At 39.1% G+C, this 8,934-nt stretch overlaps 1 protein-coding gene across 1 annotated transcript in view; it reads right to left on the minus strand.

The window, feature by feature from the left end:
- Positions 1 to 8,934, minus strand: part of LOC139029501 (uncharacterized) — a 140,943-nt gene that overhangs the window by 82,041 nt on the left and 49,968 nt on the right. The gene's annotated exons all lie outside the window — the stretch shown is intronic.

An 8,934-nucleotide genomic window follows, 5' to 3' on the forward strand; every position in this document is an offset into this window, starting at 1 on the left:
TACTAAACCTCCTAAACCACCACAATCACTGTGTCTCATGTTAATACTACTCCTAAACACACCCCATCACTGTGTTCATGTTATACTACTTCCTAAAGTTATGTATGACCTGACTATGGAAACGTGTTGACTTTAATAAAATTGTTCTTACATAAAATGCTAAGGAACACGGCGTGAGAAACATAAATTCAAACTTTCGCTCTAGCTGGATTATCGTCGCTGGAAAGTCTCAGAGAAGGCTAGCGCATGGTTTGAGGCTCAGGGTGGAAGACAACCCCCATCACTGTGTCTCATGTTATAATTACTTACCCCTAAACACACCCATCACTGTCTGTCTCATGTTAAATACTACTGCCTAAACACACCCACCATATGTGTCTCATGTTAATACTACCCCTAAACACAACCACACCATCATCTGTGTCTCAGTTAATACTACTTGCCTTAAACACCACCACTCACCGACCATCACTGTCGTAAGATGTTATACTACTCCTAAACACAACCCAGCCGATCACTGTGTCTCATTGTTATACTACTGCCTAAACAAAACCACCATCACTGTGTCTCATATGTTAAAACTACTCCTAAACACAGCACACCACTCACTCTTAAGCTCATCACTCTTTTCTACTCTTAAAGCTCTTCACGAAGCATCCACTCAATCACCTCTCACTCTTACTTAGGCATTTTTCGAAAAGAAAAAGTCTGAACAATCTAATTAGCTCTCAGAGCCCTTAAAATGCATGCAGAAAGTATTGGGAGATGTGAAAAACAATTGTATAAAATACTGTATCAGATGATATGCAAAACTACAGTCTACAAAATATACCTGTACATAACAGAAAACAAAACAACATACATTAAATAGCATCACCATGCACATAAACAGGATATCAGGTTGTTCATGTTTTACAACAAGATTGTACAAATACTAAATATTTTAAGATATTGGTGAAGCCATACTTACGAGTGTAAGGGGAAGTGTGTTGTTATCAGTTAACACTATCAGTCTCCTAGTATAAATAGACCAGCTTGGCCAGTGCTCGAGGTTGGAGGTTTGGGTCTGTGGTTTGGCAACTTTTGGGAAGCGAGTCATCAGGGATCAATCAGGTTGAAATAGTTGGCACAATTGCTTCAAAGCCATTGAATACACATTTTCAGCTGATTTACGACTGTCATTTAACTTAGTGAGTTGAGAAGATTACTACTTTAAAATGGAGGATAGCCGCTCCAATGAGTCCCGTCTGCTCAATGATCCTGCTCCATCTGTCACAGAAGATTCATGACCAAGTTTGCAAACGTACCCTCCTACCATCCCTCTATGTCAGGCTGACCCAAGAAAGCTTAGCAGAGGCTCCTCCGCAGGTCACACAGACACGCGTGGTTCGAAGAGCATCAAAAGCTGTGATGTATGATGGAAATTGTGACTGACGGACTGATCTATAAATAATAATTGGAGTAGTTATTCATCAAGCCAAGGTGATTTGTAGATCTCGACTCCGTATTGAGTCGGACTGACAATGTCGAACACTCCTACATTTGCATTACATTACAGCATTTGTAGCAAAATCCCATTTCAATCATGCGGACCGATATTAGTATTTCGCATATTAACAATAGCAACTCAGTGTTCAACATCCTCTTATAAGTGATTGTTCGAGCTTCACATGAATGTGCGAAAATGCTGAATATTGGTGCGCATGGTTGAATGGGTTTGCTGCCACTACTGCTAAAGATATAGCAGTGGAAACAGTGCCAAAGGGGAAACTAACACAAAGCATCGGATTGCTGTCATACCATGTTCATAGACTGCTTACAGGGTGGAAACAATGTGCCATTTTGTGATTTCGGGTGGAGCTATCTCTGCTAAAGCAAATTTTCTGGAAATCATTCTAGATATACATAGCAATTAATGTTAGTTGTCTTCAGGCCAGATTCTGTGATGATATCTTCAATCCAGTTTCTGGTGGTGGTTCTCTTCAGTCCCAGGTTCAGTTATGGTTTTTCCCCTGAATTGGGTCTGTTCACGGAGGGCTGGGCGTCTCTCTGAAGAGCTGTGAACGTGTCACTGGCGAGTCCTCATACACTCTGAGAGACGCGAACAGGGAAACACAGTATGAGCACTTTACACACTGCTTCTTAGCATTCTTTCTCTACTTCTCTCTTCTGTGTCAATTCTCTCTCTCCTCCTCTCCTCTCTCCTCTCTCTTCTCTCATCTCTCGTCTCTTCTACTTCTCTCTCTTCCTTCCTCCTCCTCCTCCTTATATATCTCATGTCCTTCTCCTACCTCCCTTACTCTCTCTCTCTCCTCCTCCTCTTCCTCTTAAATCTCTCTTCCTCCCCTTAATCTCTCTCTCCTCCTTACTCTCGTCTTTCTCTCTCTCTCCTTTTCTCTCCTCCTTACTCTCTGTCTCTCTCCTCTCACACCGCTCTCCTACACCCACATATAATAAATACTATCAATACAAAATAAACACAATACATTTAACTACATTACAACATACGTATTTTGCCAGTGTATCATAGTCAGGGCCCTTGGTTCTCATTTCAGAGTCACTGATAGGGTCAGGAGCTGGACATATGGAGATAGAAAGAGAGAGAGAGAGCTGGTGCCAAGTGACAGTGAACATTGTCGACAAAGGAATATTTGGGACACAGTAAATTAAAGTCACCAGGTGTCTGGGGGTGGAATTTTACTGATATAAATCACCTGTGTGTCTGCTGTGCATCACTTCTCCTGATGGATCTCCTGCAAGAGGGACAGAGTGAGTTTTGCTCTCTAGTTGACTCTAGTTGGAAGTTGATATATATCACATGTAAGACCTGGCTAGGAAACAACTGACCTCTTAGTGAGCAGGAAGATGGTGACTTAGAAGAGCTCCAACAGTCCAGGAAAGCCTCAACCCCACCAACAGGACCCAGAGAAACACTGGAGTCTGGAGAGCTCGACACAGCCATGTGTGTGGTTGAATACAGAGATGTGAGATTGAATGGGGAAACAGGAAAGAAGAAAATGAATAACAATATTTATTTAAATAGGAGGCCTACTAATTGTTATCTTCATGGTATTGACAAAGTGGTGTAACATTGTTCATGATTAATTCATGGTTGTTGACCTGTAGTGATTATCAAATAGAATGTATTAAAATTGGGTTACTTACACTGAATCCACAAACACAGAAGAAGAGATGAGACTCATTATACTCTCAGCCTCACAGTAATATTCACCACTCTCCTCAAAGATTATGTTAGTGATGCTGTAACTCTGTCCTGATGATTTGGGTGAGGTTACATTCTTCTTGTACCAGGTGTATTTGTCCGCAGGTGGGTTGGCATCCTGCTGCAGGTTAGAGCACTGAACTGCCCTCCACTATTTTAACAGAGGGACTGACTGACACTTGTGGTCTTTGGTTTTCTGATGTAAAGACAACAATTTTGTTAAAGTAAAATTAATAATGATTATTTTGCATGAATGCCATGATACTTGCTAAGTAGACTGTGTTATTGTGTTGTCTCACACACTGCAGGAGAGGCTGAGATCCTCATGGCCTTTTACAGCACAGGAGTAACTGTCTACAGCATTAGAGTGACTGAATAGGGAGAATGTTGTCAGTACTATCTGTCCGTTCATTGGTACCAGATGTAGGGCTGTGGGTACCAGTCAGAATACAGTGTGGTGCTACAGTCAGTGTCTTTGACGTTGCCCACCGTGTTGGAGTCAACTTCACCGAAAACCTAAATTAAGGGGAGTAAAAACAGAGTCATCATATAGAAATAATGATTATTTCATGACTCTTCAAATACTATATAATGTGCTATGCAGTGCTACCTGTGAACAGTCAGAGTACAGAGTACGTAATGATGAACATTGATAGGTAAAGCAAACCCTTCTCATTCACCTTAAATATTGATACTTCCTAAGTAGAACCCTAGTTTCATTCATACTCCCAAACTACAGGAGAGTGGAGACCTCTTGACCTTCAAGAACAGGAGTAACTGCTATTGTGTCAACTGTAAAACTTCCATTGAACTTCACATAATTGTCCATTTATTATTACTACATTTAGCTAACATTAGATTTTAGTTCATCCGGAGATTCATTAACCTTTGCTCGTTTCTTAGCAGTCTCATCCAGATCAGAGTATGGTGAGTGGAAAATTTGCACCATTCATTAAAATCACAAATATAACTAACACCATCTATTTTTTTGTGACTACCTGGAACATCATTTGGTTTTTGAAAAGTATTTTAAATAAGCAACATGAAAGGTGACTGTAAGAAGCGCTCATCATTTCTAAATAGGCTACATGTGGTATTAAACAGGAATAAACTCTCTAAATAGCAAGACAGGTAGCCTAAGAAGGACCAAAATGATTATTTAAGGTATATTATTTCATATTCAAGGCTACATCCTACAAAGAAATAAATGGTGAATTGTTTAAATCAAGCAATAATCTCAACTGCCTGGTCTGATCCTTGTTAACTGTGAGATGATTTATTATCAATCATCGAACATTCCAGAATGTTCCATCTCTCAGTGTTCTGGAATGAAATGCCTTGCTGTGGAACTACCTTTTATTTATTTTTTATGTTATTTTTTATTCAAAAAACAGATCAACAATTTACATTCTACACATCAAAAATTACATCAAAACAGAACACAGGTATTAATGGAGAAATACTGGAACAAACCAAAAATATTTACAAAAATAAACAATTCTATAGTGGCATATTGTCACGTTCCTGAACTTATTCTCCTTTGTTTTTGTCTTTATTCAGTTGGTCAGGACGTGAAGGCTGGGTTGGTATAGTCTAGTGTTCTATGTTTCTATGTTAGGTTTGTCTGATTGCTGATATGTTCTCAATCAGAGGCAGGTGTTTTGCCATTGTCTCTGATTTGGGAACATATTAGTAGCCTGTTTTCACTGTGATTGAATTTAACTATTTTATTAAAACATTAACCCTAGTGAACAATAACAAGAATAACAACTTCCTAAATCATTATAATAAGAATTTTTCAGAGTGATTACAATTGCTGTAATGGCTTTCGTCGATAGAAGGAGAMGAGGACCAAAGCGCAGCGTGGAATGTATCCATATTTATTAGAATACTTTTTCTATAATGAACAAAACAATAAACAGACGAAAACCCAACGAAGCTACAGTCCCGAACTAGAACAAAAACAGATGAACGCAAGAACAGGAACAATCACCCACAAACCCACAAACCAACAGTGAAAACAGGCTACCTTAATATGGTTCCCAATCAGAGACAATGCAAAACACRTGCCTCTGATTGAGAACCATATCAGGCCAATCAGACAACCTAACATAGAAACATAGAACATAGACTATAKCCACCCAGCTCACGTCCTGACCAACTGAATAAAGACAAAACAAAGGAAATAAGGTCAGGAACGTGACAATTGCACTAGAATTGTTTATTTTTGTAAATATTTTTGGTTTGTTCCAGTATTTTCTCATTAATACCTGTGTTCTGTTTTGATGTAATGTTTTGATGTAAGAATGTAAATTGTTGATCTGTTTTTTGAATAAAAAATTAATAAAAATAAATAAAAAGGTAGTTCCATCAGCAAGTGCATTTCATTCCAGAACACTGAGAGATGGAACATTCTGGAATGRTCGATGATTGATAATAAATCATCTCACAGTTAACAAGATCAGACCAGGCAGTGAGATTATTGCTTGATTTAAACAATTCACCATTTATTTCTTTGTAGGATTTAGCCTTGAAATAATATAGCTTAAATAATTCATTTTGTTCCTTCTTAGGCTACCTGTCTTGCCTATTTAGAGAGTTTATATGCTGTTTAATACCACATGTAGCCTATTTGAAATGATGAGCGCTTCTTACAGTCACCTTTTCATGTTGCTTATTAAAATACTTTTTCAAAACCAAATGATGGTTCCAGGTAGTCACAAAAAAATAGATGGGTGTTGGTTATATTGTGATTTTAATGAATGGTGCAAATTTTCCACTCACATACTCTGATCTGGATGAGACTGCCTAATCGAGGCAAAGGTAAGAATCTCCGGATGAACTATCTAATGTTAGCTAAATGTAGTAATTAATAAATTGACAATTATATGAAGTATCTAATGCAAGTTTTAAGTTGACACAATAGCTGTTACTCCTGTTCTGTTGAAGGTCATGAGGGTCTCCACTCTCCTGTAGTTTGTGAGTATGAATGAAACTAGGGTTCTACTTAGGAAGTATCAATRKRTTAAGGTGAATGAGAAGGGTTTTGCTTTACCTATCAATGTTCATCATTACGTACTCTGTACTCTGACTGTCACAGGTAGCACTGCATAGCACATTATATAGTTTTGAAGAGTCATGAAATTAATNATATACCTTAAATAATTCATTTTGTCCTTCTTAGGCTACCTGTCTTGCCTATTTAGAGAGTTTATATGCTGTTTAATACCACATGTAGCCTATTTGAAATGATGAGCGCTTCTTACAGTCACCTTTTCATGTTGCTTATTAAAATACTTTTTCAAAACCAAATGATGGTTCCAGGTAGTCACAAAAAAATAGATGGGTGTTAGTTATATTGTGATTTTAATGAATGGTGCAAATTTTCCACTCACATACTCTGATCTGGATGAGACTGCCTAATCGAGGCAAAGGTAAGAATCTCCGGATGAACTATCTAATGTTAGCTAAATGTAGTAATTAATAAATGGACAATTATGTGAAGTATCTAATGGAAGTTTTAAGTTGACACAATAGCTGTTACTCCTGTTCTGTTGAAGGTCAAGAGGGTCTCCACTCTCCTGTAGTTTGTGAGTATGAATGAAACTAGGGTTCTACTTAGGAAGTATCAATTATTTAAGGTGAATGAGAAGGGTTTTGCTTTACCTATCAATGTTCATCATTACGTACTCTGTACTCTGACTGTCACAGGTAGCACTGCATAGCACATTATATAGTTTTGAAGAGTCATGAAATTAATCATTATTTCTATATGATGTACTCTGTTTTTACTCCCCTTTAATTTAGGTTTTCAGGTGAAGTTGACTCCAACACGGTGGGCGACGTCAAAGACACTGACCTGTAGCACCACCTGTATTCTGACTGGTAACCCCYCCTACATCTGGTACAAGAACGGACAGATAGTAACTGACAACACTTCTCCCTATTCAGTCTACTCTAATGCTGTAGACAGTTACTCCTGTGCTGTAAAAGGCCATGAGGATCTCAGCTCTCCTGCAGTGTGTGAGTACAATAACACCGTTTTCTACTTAGCAAGTATCATGCATTCATGCAAAATAATCATTATTAATTTTACTTTAACAAAATGGTTGTCTTTTACATCAGATAAACCAAAGACCACAGTGTCAGTCAGTCCCTCTGTTAAAATAGTGGAGGGCAGTTCAGTGCCTCTAACCTGCAGCAGTGATGCCAACCCACCTGCGGACAAATACACCTGGTACAAGAAGAATGTAACCTCACCCAAATCATCAGGACAGAGTTACAGCATCACTAACATAATCTTTGAGGAGAGTGGTGAATATTACTGTGAGGCTGAGAGTATATGACGTCTCATCTCTTCTTCTGTGTTTGTGGATGTTCAGTGTAAGTACACCCAATTTTAATACATTCATTGATAATCACACAGGTCAACAACCATGAATAATCATGAACAATGTTACACACTTGTCATACCATAAGATACAATTAGTAGGCCTCTATTTAAATAAATATTGTTTCATTTTCTTATTTCCTGTTCCCCCCTGTCATATCTCCATCTCTGTATTCAACACACACTTGCTTGTGTCCAGCTCTCCAGACTCTAGTGTTTCTCTGGGTTCCTGTGGTGGGGGTGGGGGCTTTCCTGACTGTTGGAGCTCTTCTAGTCACCATCTACTGCACACTGAAGAGGTCAGTGTTCCCTAGCCAGGTTTACATGTGATATATATCAACTTCCACTAGATGTCACTAGAGAGCAAAACTCACTCTGTCCCTCTTAGCAGGAGATCCACAGGAGGAAGTGATGCCACAGCAGACACACAGGTGATTATATCAGTTAAAATTCCACCCCCACACCTGGTGACTTTAATTTACTGTGRCACAATAMTCRCTTTTCMACAATGTTCACTGTCACCTTGGCACAGCTCTCTCTCTCTCTTTKTATCTCCATATTGTCCATCCTGACCCTATCAGTGACTCTGAAAATGAGAACCAAGGGCCCTGACTATGATACACTGGCAATACGTATGTTTTAATGTATTAATGTATGTGTTTATTTTGTATATAGTATTTATATGTGTGTGTGAGAGAGTGTGTGAGAGGGAGAGAGAGAGAGAGTAAGGAGGAGGAGGAGAGAGAGAGAGAAAAAGAGAGAGAGTAAGGAGGAGAGAGAGAGAGATTAAGGCGGAGAGAGAGATTAAGGAGGAAGAGGAGGAGGAGAGAGAGAGTAAGGAGGAGGAGAGAGAGGACAGAGATAGTAAGGAGGAGGAGAGAGAGAGAGTAAGGCAGAAGAGGAGGATGAGAGAGAGAGAAAGAGAGAGACAGAGACAGGAAGAGGAGGAGAGAGATGGACACAGAGAGTAGAAGTGAGAGAGAATGTTGTAGAGCAGTGTGTAAAGTGATCATACTGTGTTTCCTGTGTCACTGTCTCTCTCTGAGTGTGAGGGACTCGCCCAGTGACACTTTCACATCTCTTCAGAGAGATGCTCAGCATTCGTTTTATCAGACCAACCAGGGGAGAAAACCCAAACTGAACCTGGACTGAATAGAACCACCACAGAAACTGGATTGAAGAGTATCATCACAGCATCTAGCCTGAAGACAACTAACATATTGCTATGATATCTAGAATGTTTTCCAGAAAATTAGCTTTAGAGCGATAGCTCACCCAAATCACAAAATGGCACATTGGTTTCCTTACCCTGTAAGCAGTC

Source organism: Salvelinus sp. IW2-2015, linkage group LG3 (genome assembly GCF_002910315.2).
Source record: "Salvelinus sp. IW2-2015 linkage group LG3, ASM291031v2, whole genome shotgun sequence".
Lineage (NCBI taxonomy): Eukaryota > Metazoa > Chordata > Actinopteri > Salmoniformes > Salmonidae > Salvelinus > Salvelinus sp. IW2-2015.